This window comes from Tiliqua scincoides, chromosome 2 (assembly GCF_035046505.1).
Source record: "Tiliqua scincoides isolate rTilSci1 chromosome 2, rTilSci1.hap2, whole genome shotgun sequence".
NCBI classification, from domain to species: domain Eukaryota; kingdom Metazoa; phylum Chordata; class Lepidosauria; order Squamata; family Scincidae; genus Tiliqua; species Tiliqua scincoides.
In genome coordinates this window covers 165712791-165731679 of record NC_089822.1, presented here as the reverse complement: position 1 = coordinate 165731679, position 18889 = coordinate 165712791, and the positions used below count along the sequence as shown (strand labels likewise).

Below are 18889 nucleotides of genomic sequence, written 5' to 3'. Positions count from 1 at the left end.
AATTGATGTTAATTAGATTCTTAATGAATGCCAAGCAGATATGCACTTTTGCAAAATAAGGGAGTGTACTCATGTCTCACCATTTTAAGGGAAGGGGGTTGGGGGAAGAGGGCAACTTTTAGGTCATTCACATTCCTTCTCTCCCATAATGGTTGGCAACCTTCAGTCTCGAAAGACTATGGTATAAGCTTACAGCACCTGGTATTCCCAGGAGGTTTCCCATCCAAGTACTAACCAGGCCTGACCCTGCTTAGCTTCTGAGATCAGACGAGATTGGGCATGTGCAGGGTAGTATTTCAGTTTCTAATTTGGGATTGGCACTGTTTCTAGTCTGATTTTGTTTCTGAAATGTTTCTCTAAACTCATGCGCTAATTCTTATTCCATTGCATTGATTTTCTCCATTTTCTGTCTCGATCATGAAATTGGTTGTCTTGTAGAACTTAAATTGCTTACTGATACAAAGCTTCTGTTTTAATTTATTAGGATCCTTCTGTCACATTCTGCAGGCAATGCTTAGTTTTCACAAACACTTCATTAAAGATAATAAAGAGTCTGGTGGCAACTTAGATACCAAAGTTGTGACAGTGGTGTAAGTTTTTGTGGGCCATCCACAGCTTGCTTTGACAAATGCATGACAGGATAATCTAAGTGGGCAATACATTCTCTGAGTACGGAGGGAAGCAAGAAAAAAAATGTACTAAAATGCCAAGCAATGCAAAAAATGGCAGTAGATGTGGCACAATACAAGTAGTCCCCGACTTAGGGACATCCATATGGATGTCCTAAGTTATAGACAGCTGTGCCTGCACTTTCACACAAGCATGGTCTGTCCAGGTTTGTGCTTTCGTGCCTATACGAAAACACTGAGCCAGAAAGAGCTAGCTGGATGGTTGCATTGACACTTTGGTGCAGGTGCAATTCACTTGGTTTTGTGCTTTTGCACCTGTGTGATAGTGCTCTTGATATGTGTCAGTTCCATGTTCTGGACAAATGTCTAGAATGAAACCTGTACCTAAGTCAGGAGCTATATCTACTATGCAGGACACAAATGAATACAAGTGTCAGTCAGTGTTGGTGTAACCCACACCTGTCTAGTGGCTATGGATGAAGGATAGGCAAAGTAAGCTGAAGACTAAACAAACACTCAAAGAAGCACAATGACTTTCCTTTGTGACCCAGCACTCCCAGTATCTGTTACTTCTGGGCATATGTTCTGGGAGACTGAAATGCTTTCCCACTAGTGTGGGGAACCTTGAGTTCTTAGACTAAGGGCACAATCCTATCCAACTTTCCAGTGGGGCATGTGCAATCAGGGGGTAGTCATGGAGGCTTCCTCAAGGTAAGGCAATGTTTGTTCCCTTACCTTGGAGTTGCATTGTTCTTATGTCAGTGCTGGAAAGTTGGTTAAGATTGTGGCCTAAAAGCCTAAACATAATTCCTAGAGAGAAAGTTCTACTGAACTCCATGCGTAGGAATGCGCTGCACATGTCTGATTTATGCCCAAAGAACCACATTTGCTCCAATTCTTCAGACGGGGCAGACAAACAGCAGCAAGATTTACATTAGACATTCAAAATGACAATATTTTCCAGAGGAAGTGAAGAAACAGAAAGACAAAGCCACATGTGGTTGGAATTTCAAAATAGTACTGTGCCCCTTGGCTTTCCACGAACTTCAAGATTACATGATGCAATCCAGGTTAACACGACATTTTCCAAAATGGATGCTATTTTTGTGTTCTGTGTTCTATGGGAATGAAGCTGAATTCTACGTAAAAAAAACATAGAAAAGTCCAGTTCATCCATTATCATTGAAACTGACTATCACAGAAAAAAAGCTCATACTTTAGACTGCAGCAACAGTTACATCCGTAACTAGATACTTGGTCAACATAAATTACTGTTCAGAACCTACTGGACTCCACTTTAGCTTATCGAAAGGACTTGCGCAACACAGCTAAACACTGGTACTGTGGGCAAGATCCTGCAGCCTTGCTCTAGGACAGGAGTGCCCAAATGTTTTGGCAGGAGGGTCACATGATGCGCCCATAATGTATCAATCAGAAACCACTTTGAAATGTGTGAATGTGAACAATATGCCAGCAGAACAGAGCCAATGTGATGGCCAAAGGAAACTGATTTTATGTGCATTTTAACAGCCAAATGGGACCTGCACTAGAAGGGCATGTACCTGTTGGCACTTCACCAAGGAACTCAGGGAAACAGGGCAAGGATATGAGAATGCTTGATGAACATGTACTTAGGCTTGGTTAGAGTATCATACAGATCCTTGCCAGATCAGTGGAGGAGGTTTCCTTGTCTGTAGCAGTCAGATGGAAATGGCTGCAGGAAGACAGAATCCTTGAGAGGGAGAACTCCAATGGGAGGTGGTCCTTGCCAAGCCAATGGTTGTGTGGTCACTGAAGGCCTATCATAATGAAGCAGCGGTGTGAAATGCAAACAGAGGTCAGAAAACAGCACTGTAGAAAAGTTCAAAGATGCCCCAGCCTGGTCATATCGATGAAGTACATTAGGTCTGCAGTATTTATTAAGAACAATAAGAAAAGGCAGCCATTAAGAAAAATGCATCTTTAAGATATATTTTCTCTAGCAGTATACTACCCTTAAGCCTCTGCAGAAAGATAAATGTTCAAGTTGCATAGGGTAGGAGGGAAAATTTAATGTCTGTTTAAAATATATTTTTATACCAGCACAACATCCACATGAGTTTTATCTGCAGAGGCTATTTGAAATGTCTGTTCTATTCTGTTTAAAAACTAAGCCAAAAAAGACTCTGGAGTAAGGAGGGCACATTTTAAAACTAATTTTAACTTTCAGACTAATTAAGTGATTTATTTAAATTCTCAGGAAATATATTCTAAATTTGTCAGAGAGTAAGTGCCATCATTTTGAGGGAGGACACAGCAATTTTTCATATGCAACAAAGAGAAGGATTCTTTGGTTTTAAGAATATGAAAAAACTTGATATTAATTTAGGAGATGCACTAAATGCCTCTATAATTAATGATCATTATTTCACATCTGCAAGTAATGGGATTAAACCATGAAGAAAAACCTTTATTGCATATTAGCAAAATTATGATAGCGGAATCTCCCTGTTTGTAAGAGAAGCAGCCTAAGTTCTGTAATAACACTGGATGTTTTAATTCCGTATTTCATTGTTCAAAATACTGTAGTATAGAATACTTTACTTTAGTAAAGAATACTTTACTATAGTATTCCTTCTGGTTCAGACATTTTCAGCTTCAAAGGAATACTGGAAAAACATGCCGGTTAGAGAATGGGTTATCATGGGAGATCTTTCTAGTTTGCTTATTGATAAATAAAGAGCATGCACACTGTTAATCCTAACAGATGCTTTAACTGGAGAAAACAGATCCTGTATCTGTGCAGCTTATATATGATGCCAGTACATATAAAGCATTGTGACAGGATTGATTGTAAATAAATTTGCTGCCAAAACTTGAACTGGCTTTCTGGTAAATTTTTGTAATTCTCTCACTTACAAATCCTGATCCCAAAATCCTGGTGACCATACAGAAATTTGACATGCCTTTGGCAAATAAATGAATGATAGTGCAATCCTAATGTTGCGTTGAGCTGGCGCAGGCCTCTCTGCACTGGCTGTGTCGCAAAAAGGCACATTTGTAAGGCACATTTGAGCTTACTCAAGAGCAAGCAGCACCAGCACAAATATGTGCCTTGGCCTGCCAGTGCTGGATACATTCCCTGTGCTAGCGAGCACATGTAAGTGAGAGAGGGTGATGGGAGGTAGTTTTGGAGATGGGGAAGGGGTGGGATAGGCAGTGGTGGTCCCCTAATCCCCATCCCTGGCTTGGTAGCCCTACATGGGCTGCACAGATTTGAACTAGCTAACTAACTGGTGTGGATCTGAGAAGTCCCATATGGGTGACCTGGGCTTTACTCAGGGTAAGAGGAAAAATATTCCCTTACTCCAAGGTGAACTCCAATCACCTCATAAACTGCATAGGATGCAGGGCAGGCCATGTGGGCTTGCTGCACCAGTGCAGTTTAGGATTGGGCTGCCTGTTGCATTTACATGAATGAGATAATACATTCTCTTGATATATCAACCATTTCAGCTGCATTCTCTTTACATCTTAAACTATTCTGCCTGAATCATCTTCATGATCACGAGAATGACATTCATGATGCATGATCATGATTCAACAAAACTACCTGTATTCTTGTGATGGTTTAGTCTTTAGCACAAAATCATTCTGAATGGTTAAATACATATGTGCAAGAATGACTATTTAGTCATAAGACTACAAAACTCCTGATGCAGCATGATTGCATCCAAAACACACATACGTGAAAAGCATCTTGGGGGCAGTGCAAGGGACTTTGCAAATGGGCTACAAGAAAAGGCATGTATTATTTCCATTGGAAGATGAAGGATTCATTTTTCAGGGAGAGCCTTGACTGGCTTTTGTATGTGGTAAAAAAAATTAATGGAACTGACTGAAAAATCGATAGCAGCTGTTTGCTAGCATCTGGTTTGCACTTTATATGAGACAAATGAGTTTGCTTTTTTACTATGTGAATGTAAGAATTCTCATACAGTATAAGAACCAGAAAGCACCTTCTGGGATGACCACTGATAACACAAACAGATCATTTAAAAAAAATGTTTCTGTTTTATACAAAGATTATTTTGGTCCTTCCTCTTAAAATAAAAGTTTTGCTCTTTACATTTCAAGAGATTGCATAAATCCTGTTAAAAGCCTCCCTTACTTCTTGCTTAGATAATGTTTGAAAGAGCTTCAGGTTTACTTAGGCTCTTTGCGTGTCTGAAGAGTTCTGGGCTGCCAAGGGCTTTGTGCTGTCTTCCAGCAATTTATACTCACTACATTTCTCCAGTCACATGAGAAAGATTCAGATGATGACTATGGAACCCTCAGTCATATCAACAGTTTGAGATATGTGATGGAGTTGTACAAGTGTAGTTCTTGCAATAATATGGTGGGCGACCTTGTTAATGGCAATGAGTGCCATCGTCATGTTAGTAATAATTTTACTTATCATACAAATAATAACATAATGGCATTATTCCCAATGCCAAAAGCACATCACTACAAGACTTTCTACAGTCATACTAAACTTCTGATTCTGCCTGCTGCCATTGTCCCCTCCCCCTTTGGAAAGGGGCCCAAAAGAAATTTTGTACCCCCTGATAAAATTCCAATCCTATACGCACCATCTGTTGTAGTCACGGCTCTTCCCAGGGCCTCTGAGAGGAATTTTATCAGGGGGTACAAAATTTCTTTTGGGCCCCTTTCCAAAGGGGGAGGGGGCAATGGCAGCAGGCGGAATGGGGGGCAAAATAGATCAGGGGGAGGATGCTGACAGCCAGAATAGATTTTGGAGCCTAGGTCTACTAGGCTTCTTGATGCAGAGTCCAGATCTACCTGACCATGCGCCACTGGCAGCTAGATAAAGTAATATGGAAAACCAAACACACGCCTGAGTCTCTCTAAGATCTTTGAAATATAGAAAATCCATTGCAGAAAATTAGCATCTTCATATTTGAGTTCACAGTAGAATGAACAGTGTGCTGTGTGCATCAGAATGAACTTCTGCAGCAGTTGTAGCCCCACGGTTGGGTCCCTGAGCAACTGTACACTCCTTCATGGTTATTGGATCCACAAACCAAAGAACTACTGTAGCAGGCCAGTTTTCTCCCAGATTTGACACTGTGTTAAGGAGGGTCATGGATGCTTTCCTGGGCCTGGTGTGTATGGCTTGCAGCGGTAATTGCCTGCTGCTCTAGCCTGTCCTGTGGGGCTAATTAGATCTGTGCCTGCAGGTACAGGTTCAAGCATCCCTGAGTAATGCTGGGAGGCCTGGGACAGGTGTTAGATATGGTGGAAGCCTGCTCCACCAATCCCACTCTCCTCCCAGGCCCGATCCTTCTGTGCTCCGCCCTCCCCTGTGCAGAAGGCCGCTCTTCCCCGCCTCCTTTCCACCTTCGGTTGAATGCAGCATTGGTGAGGTGGCATAGGCCTCCCCACTGGTGCTGCTTACTCCTGAGTCTTTGCAAATGTGCTTTATGGCATGTTTGTGACACTCAAGGCTGGTAGAGCAATGACTATGCTGACGGATCTCCAGGTAAGTATTGCACTCCAAGTAGCCTTCTAGGTAGAACGGTAATCATTTCAGAATTGTGTGATACACTTGAGAGTGTCATTTGTTGTTAGTTCTTCTCTACAGTTCATTGTTGCTGGTCCATTCTGTGATACACATTGAATCCCCTGGCGTACATTCCAGTCCTGATAGGATTTCCTATCAGGCTAATATTATACAATATTATACAATATTATTGTAATAATATTATTATTAATATTATACAAACGGCTAATATTATAATGCCGTTGTACAAATCTATGGTAAGGCCACACCTGGAGTATTGTGTACAGTTCTGGTTGCTGCATCTCAAAAAAGACATAGTGGAAATGGAAAAGGTGCAAAAGAGAGCAACTAAGATGATTACGGGGCTTCCTTACGAGGAAAGGCTACGGTGTTTGGTCCTCTTCAGCCTAGAAAAGAGGCGCCTGAGGGGGGAGATGATTGAGACATACAAAATTATGCAGGGGATGGACAGAGTGGATAGGGAGATGCTCTTTACACTCTCACATAACACCAGAACCAGGGGACATCCACTAAAATTGAGTGTTGGGAGAGTTAGAACAGACAAGAGAAAATATTTCTTTACTCAGCGTGTGGTTGGTCTGTGGAACTCCTTGCCACAGGATGTGGTGATGGCCTCTGGCCTGGATGCCTTTAAAAGGGGATTGGACAAGTTTCTGGAGGAAAAATCCATTACGGAGTACAACCCATGATGTGTATGCGCAACCTCCTGATTTTAGAAATGGGCTATGTCAGAATGCCAGATGCAAGGGAGGGCACCAGGATGAGGTCTCTTGTTATCTGGTGTGCTCTCTGGGGCATTTGGTGGGCCGCTGTGAGATACAGGAAGCTGGACTAGATGGGCCTATGGCCTGATCCAGTGGGGCTGTTCTTATGTACAATGAATCTTAGAATCAAGCAAATGCAAAGGTACCATAAATTGAGTCTCATTAACAAAATGGATGAACTGGAGTATGGATCTTGATTATTATTCTGAAAATAATCTAATTTGATTAATAATAAAAGGTTCCTGCCAGTTTCAACTCTTTGCAAAATATTTTCCACCAACTTGCCATGATTTCAGTTTCTGGCATATAAAGAAAATCATTCCAGTGGAGAACTTATTAAAGTATTATTCTCTCTGAAGATGTGACTCAGTTGAAATGTGCAAGGCAAGCTTAATGGGTGACCTATCAGGATGGTGACATTCTTGAGTGCCCCTTTTGATCTGGGTAGCTGAAAGTAAGTTAAACCACAGGGATAGTATAGCTGAGCCGGCTGCATAAATGACTCAGTAGCAATACAACTTGGCTGGTATTTCTGACACACTTTTAATCTGCCATCACATTTTATTCACACATTGAGTGTTGCCCTAGAAACATTCCTCTCTTCAGATAAAGATTTCAGTTCTGGTTTAAAAAGTCCATTATTGTCACTGAAAAGGGCAAGGTCAAAAATTGGTTTGACTTTTCATCTCTCTCTCTCTCTCTCTCTCTCTCTCTCACACACACACACACACACACACACACACACATATTATTAACATGGTGAGTTAGAAGGAACAGTTAGGATGCTTCTGTAAGCCATGAAAGATGAAATGCCTTTGACATAATATCCCCTGACCCAATGGATGCCTGCACTTAAAATGCAATGTTGGTGATGGGTTGAGGAGAGTGGAGGATACAATGGATAGTTACAGGAATGATCAGGCCTGAACATTCCATTTGGCTAACTCATGAACAAGAAAGTTCACACCGATGTAAACACCTTCATGGGGGGAGGGAGAAGATCACAGGAAAAAAAGAACCAAGGAGAGGAACTGAGAGGCCAATCCTATCCACACTTTCCTGGGAGTAAGCCCCATTGACTCTAATGGGAATTAGTTCTGAGTAAACATGCATAGGATTGGGCTCCGAGTCTACCAACGAAATCCAAATCTGACATAAAACTTTTTTTTCCCCAGCATCTCAGAAATCGGTACTTAGAAGCGCCTCTTCCTCCAACAGAACTGCAACTGAGGCTGCAATATACACTTACATGGAAGTCCCATTGAACTTAGTGGGGCTTACTTCTGAGCAGAAATGCATGGGATTGCCCTGTGGCTCAGTAGTAAAAGGAAGGCCATACTGACTTCCATCACTGGTTGGAGAGTTAAGGGTCACTGAGGGGTTGCATCCCTCCCTTACAAGCAGCCCAGCTTTGCTTTAGTTATCAGCCAGATAATAAACCACTGCAGGGAGCTTGTTTCCTGCCTGCCTGCCAAAAAGAACACCTGCTGGTTGCCCTGTGGCTGTCCCAGTGTGGGAAAGACCACTTTGGCCTCCGCCTCCGCCTCCGCCTCCGCCTCCAGCCAGGACATCCCTCTCCATCCACAGGGAAGGATCCTGCTGCCTGGCACGGACAGCCTTCTCTTGTTGCTTCAAATTGGCTTTGAGAGGGGATGGAGTTAACACCCACTTCCTTCTCCTTTCCACAGGACCGCCTCCTCCAGGGGCTGTGGAGACCAAGCCCTCAGCCTTGCATCCTTTGGCTACTGCCTCACTCCTGACACTTGCTGAACACTTCATACTGAGCCTGCCTTCGGGGCATGGAGCTCCACCCCTTCCAGCCCAGAACCTGCCTCCTTAGTGTCCCTGTCACCCCAGCAAGCAAGAACTCTCTGCCTCAGGAGAGACATATGGAGTTGCAAGGCTGGATTGTGGCCCACCTACTGGCTGCAGTGTTTGCTGTAGGGTTATGTATTTATTTAGAAGGTTTCTGTACCGCCTTTCCTCAGGCTACAAGCCTGGTGCTCGAGGCAGTTTACAGTCTTAATCTGATTGTAAATAGCCTTGAGCACCAGACTTGTAGCCTGAGGAAACAGAAAACATATATAAACACACACATGCAGATTAAAATATAAAAACATCAAGCAATCCACAAACTTTCAAAAGAGTCCAGTAGGATCCTCAGTTGTATTCCCAGCAGTACCCCCGGTATCCTCAGTAATCAAAATATTCCCTCCATCCTACCCAGCACCAAAAGCCACTTGAATTTAAAAAAAAAAAAAAAATTCAAGCCCTGTCAGAAAGTGTCCAGGGAGAGGGATCATCACAATTCACCTGGGAGAGAATTTCACATTCAGAGAGCCACCACGGAGAAGGCTCTTCCTCTCTCTCCCTCCACCACTGCTCCTTTGCTTCAGTCAGGGGCATACAAAGAAGGGTCTCCTCTGAAGATCTTAGATACTCTGATACTTAGTCTTCAGATACTCTGACCCCAAACCTTTAATGGTTTGGTAGGAGAGCACTACTCGATTGCCCGGGTGATCCCAGCATGGGGCTCAGTGGCTGTACATGGGGTGGTAGCAAACCCTCCCAGGGAGCTCAATGGGTACAAGGACTGGGGCAGTGATGCTGCTTGCAGACAATAAGGTGAACAATTCTGAAGGGAATTTTTATCTGAAAAGTGGAACTCAAATATAATAAAATACCAAATATACGTGTTTGTAAAATCCAATTGACTTAAGCTTTGTTTAGGTGAGATTAGAAGATCTCTGCAATATTTTAAAATGCATGCAACTATACTCTACCCCCCCAATCTAACTTTTCATGGTATTTTTTTGCATATGTGTGTGTGTGCGCGCGCACGCTCTAGGGCAGGGGTACCCAAACCCTGTATGTGCAAACCCCGGCCCTGGGGCCACTTGCGGCCCTTGAGGCCTCTCAATGCGGCCCTCAGGGAGCCCCCAATCTCCAATGAGCCTCTGGCCCTCTGGAGATTTGTTGGAGCCTACACTTGCCCAACGCAACTGCTCTCAGAGTGAGGGTGACTGTTTGACCTCTCACGTGAGCTGTGGGATGAGGGCTCCCTCCACTGCTTGTTGTTTCACGTATGTGCTGCCGCAGCGGCAGCAAAGGAAAGGCCAGCCTTGCTTTGTGCAAGGTGTTTTATAGGCCTTGAGCTATTGCAAAATCTTCATTCATTCACATAAGTTCCTCTTTAATATATTCATTTATGTGAACTTATGTAAATTTATTCAAATTTTAAATTTAAATTAATTCTCCCCCCCCCCGGCCCCTGACACAGTGTCAGATAGACAATGTGGACACCCCTGCTCTAGGGCATCAAACATGTGAAACAAAAGCTTTGAGATAGCTGAGATTTGGCTCCACATTGGTCCGAATGTTCCTATGGCAGTTCAGACTCCCAAGCCAGTGATTTTCAACCTTTTTTATCTCACAGTACACTGACAAAGTGCTAAAATTGTCAAGGCGCACTATCATTTTTAGACAATTGACAAGGCACTCCGCATGGCTGGTAGACAGCTCACATCCCTCAGTGCTCCTATTAATATGACCCCCCCCCCAAAATCCCGCGGCACACCTGCTGAGGATTCAAGGCACACCAGTATGCCATGGCACAGTGGTTGAAAATTGATGCTCTAAGCCAGGGGTCGGCAACCTTAAACACTCAGTGAGCCATTTGGACCCATTTTCCGGAGGAAAAAAACCTCGGGAGCCACAAAACCCTTTTGACATCTAAAATGAAGATAATACTGCATATATAGTTTTTTTTCCCCCCCACCTTTATGCTCTTATAGGTCCCATTTTTATAATGTAGCCCCCTCTTGTAGCTTTTAGTTAGTTTTGTCATACATTCTTGTCCTGTGTTTTCAGATGCCTGGTCCTCTATGGTGTTTTGCCTGATTCCAAGGCCATTCTCTGCCTGGAGAATTAGGCCCACTTTAAGCAAATTAGCTCCCCTTCCATCCCCCAACAAATGACCCTGGTTCTGCCCTGCAGTCCTGCTGGACCCCACCTCCAGGGTAGCTCGCCTGTTCAACCTGCAGAGGTCCTCTCTCCTGCTAGCAGCCTCCCACCACTACAGCAGACCCTGGGTCCTCAGCAGGTCTTGGGCACAGCAGCCACACACGAAACTCCAGTGTCTCCAGCAGTCCATTAGTCACAAAGTCAGTCAGAGCATCCAGGGCAGAGTCCAAAGTCAATAAGCCAAGTCACAGTCCAAGGTCAGATTCCAAAGTAAGTCAATCAAATCAGTCAGAGTATCCAAGTCAAAGTCAATAAGCCCAGTCAGTCTCCTCTCCTACCTCCAAACTGCACCCATTCAAAACCCACAAACCCTTTCTGCCTCAGGTACTCCTTATATCCCTGAGGGCCCTATTGCCTTCCAGTGGCTGCAGCTGTGCAGCACACTCTGCTGGATGCCCAGGCCTTACCCTTAAAGGGGCCACTGCTGACACCACATCTACCTCCTCACCAGATCTTCCAGGATTCCAATACATATGGCGGTTATGACATCTGCTTATCTTACATGGATACTAAAGAATTCCCCCCACCTTCCAGAGGCGCCCTGCTGGAAGGAAAAAAGGACACAGACTCCAGAGGTGGGGAAGAGAAGAAGCCAGAGCTGGGGGGAAGGTGGGGGGGGGAACCACAGGCCAGCTTCTGCCCTGCCTGCCTGCCTGCCCACCCTCAGGCTGCAACCCTCTCCACACTATCCTGGGAGTAAGCCCCATTGGTTACAATGGGACTTCTGAGCAGACAAGTTGGTTGGAGCTCTCAGGCTGCAGTCCTCTCCACACTTTCCTGGGAGGAAGCCTCACTGACTACTTATGAGTAGACCTGCATAGGAGGGGGCTGAGGCTGCAGCCCTCCACACCTTCCTGGGAGGAAGCCCCACTGACTACAGCGGGGCTTACTTGTGAGTAGACCTGCACAGGAGAAGGCTGAGGATACAGCCCTCCACACCTTCCTGGGAGTAGCCCAGGGACTACATCGGGGCTTACTCTGGAACAGACCTGCGTGGGCTCCCACTCACCTGTCCTTGCACTTGGCCTTGAGCAGGCTTCAAGGCTGCCATCCCAGGCAACCTTTCCTGGGAGTAAGCTTCATCCTCTGTAATGAAGTAAACACACAGGATGTCTCCTCTGCTGTGGAGGAAAAGCCTCTCCTTGCACTGAGTGGGGACCTGCTCAGGGAAAGGCGGGCTGCAAGGGCTTGCAATGGCTGAGGAGGAGGGCGGCTCAGGATTGGCTGGTGGTCAGCCAGTGAAGGGCCCTGAGCCATTCCAACAGAAAAAGCCAGGAGCCTGCTGGATGCTGATTGGCTGAGCCTGCTGGAGAGTTGGGGAAGGGAAAAACAGGGACCTTAAGCCTGCAGAGTGGGCAAAATTGAAAAGGGAAAGCAATGCAGGGCAGGTGGGGGTGAAGGGAGAGGAGGGCAGTGAGCTCAGGGAGCGGAGGGAAGCAGCCTGCCCTCCCAACACAGGTGCCTCCTGTTACCCTCTTTGCCACTTTCACCGGGAGGAGCCGCAGCAGACAGCTGAAAGAGCCACATGCGGCTCTAGAGCCACAGGTTGCCGACCCTTGCTCTAAGCAATGTTATGGCATTTTATTTGGTTATAGTAGAACCAGAAAGTTCCAGCCTTTAAAATCTTGGGTCGTTACCAGCATATTTTGAAAACTACTAAATTAAAGATGCTTCCTACACTTGGAGCTAACGTAGCTACTGTAAGTTTGTAAACACTTTAATAAATGCATTTTATATGGTGAGTACAGTACCTTGGATTTATATTACAAATCATACGAGTGACACTGAATTCTATGAAGAATATTAGAGGAAATTCATAGTATGACATTTTGTTGTGGATTCACATGGAGTATTTGAGCATCAAATACTAATGATGGCTGCAATCCTATACACACTTTCCTGGGAGTAAGCCCCACTGAACACAATAGGACTTACTTCTAAGTATACAAACATAGGATTGTGCCTGATGTGGTTGATATATTGTGTAACTTATTGCATTGTGAACAAGAGCCCTGGCATATATTATGATATTCACAGCTTGCCCCAGTTGACCTTTCCCTCTCCACTTATTCTTGTGCAAAACAATCGGATTCAATCCATTTCAACTTCTTATCAGGTTCTAATGACACATTTTAAGTTTTATTTTAAAAATGACATCTAAATAACCAGCTCTTCAGTAGTATACAGGGTTCTGCTTGTGCATAAACTGTAATAAGACTGACATTTGGAGGACAGAAAACCTTTTGGGAAGCCCTAAAATATCCCCTAAGTAGGTCAGCTCAGTGACCTGGATCTGTACTTTTAATACAAAAGTAGCCTATATTCTCACATACAGTTTGCAGAGGAGGGCTAGAAATGTATTTTTAGCAGCTGAAATGCGAACTTCAGATGAGAAAAATGGTTAAATTAACCAATATGGATCCTGTGATTTCAGTATGTCAAGCACATGCTGCTTATCTGCCTAGGTAGTCATTTCTGAACAGAATTTGGTGAGGTAGAATCTCAAAGTCAGTTCTCACTCAGAAAGCTTCTCTTGTATGAGCTCCTGGCTTATTCATCAAAGAGGATACAGGCAAACATTGCCGGGAAGAAACACATGCCTAAGGTGCCTGCCTGGGAAAAGAGACAGAAGTGCCAGACGAACACAGTTCAGGGGTGTTGTTTCTCTCTCTTTAGGTGACTGTGCTAATACCCTGCAGGCACAATGGCAGAATTATCAGCTCTTGTGGTTCTCATCTAAAGTTAAATACACAATTAAAGTAGAAAAGCTGCCCCTTCTCCCCAAGGCCAGTCCTGTAATGAGATGATTTCTGTTGTCACATTGCAAGCAAAAATAATAATTGCACCACTCAAGAGGTGGGCCAGGTCTCTAAGCTTCACACCAGCCCCTCCCCCTGCCACTCACAACAAAGGAGTGTTTTTCTCTGACCATCCTGCATGCACCATAAGAGATTGTTAGGAACATGTTGTTCATTGTGCAAAGAGATATGAAAGGTAGGAAACTGTGAACTCTGTAATGCTTTGCAGTCCACAAAGTCTCACAACAAGGCCTGCCTTGTCACACCCCATTTGGTACAAAAGAGCTCTGTGAGCTTAAAGGTCACAATACGGATGAGAACATTTTCAAAATACAAAGATTTACAAGAAGAACTAGAATTTATGAATATGTATGCATCATTGGTTTAAGACAGACACACGAATGCCATCTTAGATGACAAGCAAAGAATGTATGATTGAGAAGTTGCAACCAGAGTTAAAACAGGTTAGGAAAAGTCTGAATGAACCTGCTCCACTGGACAGACACAAAGGAGAGATGGAAACAGCTCAGCTTTTCATGATGTTTGGAAATAATATTAGCTTAATGCAGAACAAAAACTTCTGCTGCATAAAAACAATCTAGGAGGCTTGTACGGAAATTCATACGAATATTGGAACTGGGCATTTGTTGTCCCCTTTTTTCTACAACTTCAGTACAATTGTTCGTAGCTTCCTTTAACTAAGAGCAAAATCCTGTATCTTCTTTGCCAGCGCAGCAACTGCTAAGCCACTGAAGTTGTTGCGAACATGCTGTAAAGCATGTTCAGGAGTAAGCATCGCTGTCTGAGTGGCCTGCACAGCTCAGCCAGTGCCACATCTGGACCTGCAGCTGCAGCTGACATGAGCAGGTAAGGCACTGAGTGGCACTGGGGTGTAGGGAGGTATTTCTGGGCGGGGGAGAGCAGAACGAGGGACAGATTGGGCCTGGAAGGAGGGCGGAACCGGTGGAGACCTCCTTCACCACATCCTAACCACCTTCCCTGTTCTCCCAGTCTTACACCAGGCTATCTAGATCTCCCCACCTATATAGCTGGCATGGATCGGAGAAGCCCCATAAGGCAGGCTGGCATGTTACTTGGGGTAGGGGGAACTATACCCCCTTACCCTGAGGAGACCTCCAGCCACCTCCTAACCTGTGCTGGATACAGCGCAAGGCCGTGTGGCCTGGCTGTGCTGGGGCAGGTTAGGATAGGGCAGTCTATGACCTATTTTTTATTTTCTGTCACACATGTGTGAGTGCCCAACATGGCAGTATGACATGCATGTGTATTTGTTATACACCAGTGACAAATGCCTTTAGATGGTTTCACTGGGATCTAGTGTCAGATCCCAGAGGCTCTTTGCACTCTGAAGACCAGAGGCTGAATTCATTTGCTCACATGTGTTCTGTGGTCTGAAAATCCTGCCAGCAGTAGCAGTGGTCCCCACTCTCCCTCATATCTCAACCCCTCTAGTTATTATGGTAGAAGTAGTCTCCTCCTCTAGTCAGATGCTACACCTTAGTGGCTCCTCCTGCCTATACCTAGGGAATGCCAGCAGGAACAGAACTCTGGGATTCACAGTTCTTGAGAACGTTTGTCACAAAGAGGCACACTTCTCTCTTCCTCTTAAACTACACCAACATTTGACACAGGAATGGATCTTGAACCTGCAGACCGTGGCCCTGTTTGAACAAGCAATCCAAATTGATTTTGGCAAAATTGACGAAATGGGCCTGAATATTCGCAAAGGGGGTCATTGGTGACAAGAGCAGCAACAATGCGTGTCCTTTCTCATTTTTCTGTAATGTCACACCTGTGCAGGCAGTGGTGTCAGAGGCACTTCCCAGCAACTGGTTCCTAGTAGCCACCATTTTCTCCCCAGAATGTAGCATGTAATGACACATCATCCTGGTGTTGACATGTGCACAGGTGCAGCATGTAAGAAAAGTGAAAAAGGCACTCATGCTGCCATCAGCACTGGTGGTAAGCATCACCAATATTTTGAAAATATGTGTTCTTATCACCATAAAATGCCTCACTATCTTTCCACCCACAAACTGGGCAGGAAAAAAAGGAGAGAGCACTTTCAGACCAGCACTACTTTGAATGAATTATGGACAGAAGGTATCAACAAGAAAAAGCCTTCGTACTGTAAGTATAGGAGCAGCCTTCAGTAAAACAATGGATCATGGTTGCAAATGTAATCAATCTCAGTGTCTGGCCATTACACTTGAATCTTTATGAAACCTATACCTCTCCAACCTCAACCCCTAATAACAAAACAAGTACACATAAACATCCTCAAACATGATCTACAATGTAGCCTCCGCTTTTATTTATAGTAGTGGCCCTGCAGCCTAACTCTGGCCTCCAGGTCAAGCGTCTCCCCCTGCCAAGCTGAGGTGACCAATTTGGCCAAATTGGTCCTTGGTCCTAAGGGGCTTCACGCTAGGCCAGTGGATTGTGGCACTTGCCTGAGGGCACAATCCTATCCAGCTTTCCAACTCTAGTGCAGCCGCAACGCAGCCCAGAGGTAAGGGAACACATGTTCCCATTCCTTGAGGAGACCTCTGTGACTGCCTCCCCAACACAGGATGCAGTGCACGCCCCATTGGCACGGATGCACCGGCACTGGAAGATTGGATAGGATTGGGCCTTGTGTTTGAGAGATTACTTCCAGTAGCACTTTGTCACGCTGGCAGATGAGACGCTGCCTGGACCAAGCAAGTGTTTGCAAAGCACATGTCCTGCCTGGCCCCAGAGCCAGAGCCAGGGCCAGCCTTAGGGCATTTTGACCAGTTTGGCAGAATCTGACCCTCTGCCGGCACCTCGTTCTATAGCTGACGCTCTGGCATGGAATCTTCCATGCCGAGGTATCGCGAGAAGAGCACAGCAAGTGAAGTATTGCTGCTGGATGACCCTCCTGCCCACCCCTGAGTTTGATTGGCTCGGAATTGCCCCTCACCACACAGCTAGTGATGATGTTATCACATCACTGCCCCCTATTTCCAGGTACTGCACTTTGTGTGGGGTACCATCAGCTTCAGGCTCACTGCTGTTGCTCATTCTGGTGAGTATGGGGCCTCTGTGGAGGTGGGGCCCCCCACAAAAATGTTTCACATTGGGCCTAGCAGTTTCTAAGGCTGGCCCTGGTGGTGTGGTGGTAAGAGAGATGCATTACCAGGGAGGAAGGTCTGGACTAGAGGGTAGAGCTGCTGTTAAGACAACATCTGAAGGTCAAAGACAACATCTGAAGGTCGCCAGTTCAAGATAACTGGAAGCTTCTGTGAGTTTAGTTGAGCTCTCTTGAATGGGAGACAAGGTGGGAAGCCAGCTGTAGCTGTTTGTCAGCACAGAAAGCAACATGGCCAAAGTGATAACCAGACAGAAAAAGATCCATCTGGAATGTAGTGTGAAAAACAGAACTGTTTATTGTAAAAAACAAAACAAAAAAACCCCTCGGGGGTTTAGAGAAAGCCTGTGCATGTAAACCACCTTAAATAAAGTCAAAGGAGTACACCAATGTCCAAGAAAGGCAGTATTATTATTATTATCATTATTATTATTATTACAGATCGCACACAAAAGCTCCTGGTGCATGCAGTGCTGTGCACACATTAGAAACATGCCCAGAATAAATGCTTTTGACTCTGAAAGTCCCTCAAGGCATCTACTTTGCGCTATTCTGCCAATAACAGTTTTTAAACGGCCCATCAATTTTCCAAAAAGTTTTTCCTTCACAAGATGAGCTGTATACTGATTTGGAGAGAAAATGCTGTTGAATTGATGGCTGCTAATAAAACACACTTCAAAGGAAAACAGTTTATTGTCTGTTATATACTCAATAAGTGAGAGAGAGATAGACTACGTGGCATTACTAGACAAAAAGCAAATGCCATATTTCTTTGACTGTCACTCATGCAACTGTTTGGGACAATTACCTTGAAATTTTCCATTGGGGGGGGGGCAGACTTTGAACTACTAAGACCAGCAACTGAGGGCCTCTTGCTTCTTGCATCTCTTCTTTGTCTGTCTGGAAAGAGACACTGGAGTGGCAAGAAGGTTTGAGGATCACAATTCTTTTCAATCCTTTGCTGAGAGATGCCCTTGGAAGGCTTTTATCTTCAAAGCATTTAAACATTCTACTGTAGTTTCAATGAAAGAATAGGCCTATAAAATAGTTGACGTATCAGGCGGGGCTTTCATGTAAAGCCACATTGCTGCAGTCTGTTAAGGCTCTTCTCACTCTCCACACCCATTATCCTTGGCTTCAAGAGAGTATCTGAATTTTGCAGCTTGTACAATTAATGTGTGTAACTCAATGGTGGGGAAACAATCTAGCAGAGGATAAACAACCTAACCAAGGATTCATTTAAGTGAGCCCAACTCTGTGCTGGATTGGGGACACTATGTGTACATTGTTGCATGATGAGTTTTGGTGTAGCATAGTTAGTAAGAAACTGAGCTACCATGCAGAACTCCCCAAATTTAAATTTCACCTCTACCATGAACTCACTTGGTGCTGGGATAAATTATGCTAAAAGGCAGGATATAAACATAAATAAAACATAATTAAGGCCTTAGAAGGCATTCTGAAGGCCGTGTGTGTGGCCTCACCGGCCTTCAGAACACCCTTCAGAAGAGACTGGAGCACAGCTCCAGTCGCCTCTGGAGGGTCCATGTGGATTTGACCAGCAGGTTCGGGGACTTGTGGATAATGAAATCTGTGGGTCCCAAATCTGCTGATACAGCAGACCCACAGTAATAATATTTATCTACCTTACAGGGTTGTTGCAAGGACTCCATAAAGATAACACATACAAAATGCTTTGTATGCGCAAAAAGTACTATAAAATGAGAAGCAATAGATGTTCCCTGTAATGGCTAATACTCTGTTACAAAATAGATATGGGACTGGTTCAGGTGACTGTTCAAGCAGCCCTGCACATTAAAAGACATGCGCAGGTTGGTCCTGGCGCCTCTCCCTTCTGCATGAGTCAGGCTAGTTTCTTTAATTAGGGAGGGCAGTTCATCTGAACATACATGCACTCTACATGTGCTGCTAAATATACAGGTACATCTTGCACTACAAGCTGATAAAGCAGTCCT

The 18889-nt window shown here is 44.6% G+C and overlaps 1 protein-coding gene and 1 pseudogene across 1 annotated transcript in view; both read right to left on the bottom strand.

The window, feature by feature from the left end:
- The window catches only part of SHISA6 (shisa family member 6), a 320988-nt gene that overhangs the window by 101361 nt on the left and 200738 nt on the right, over nucleotides 1-18889 (bottom strand). The gene's annotated exons all lie outside the window — the stretch shown is intronic.
- On the bottom strand, nucleotides 187-305 carry LOC136642320 (5S ribosomal RNA; annotated as a pseudogene).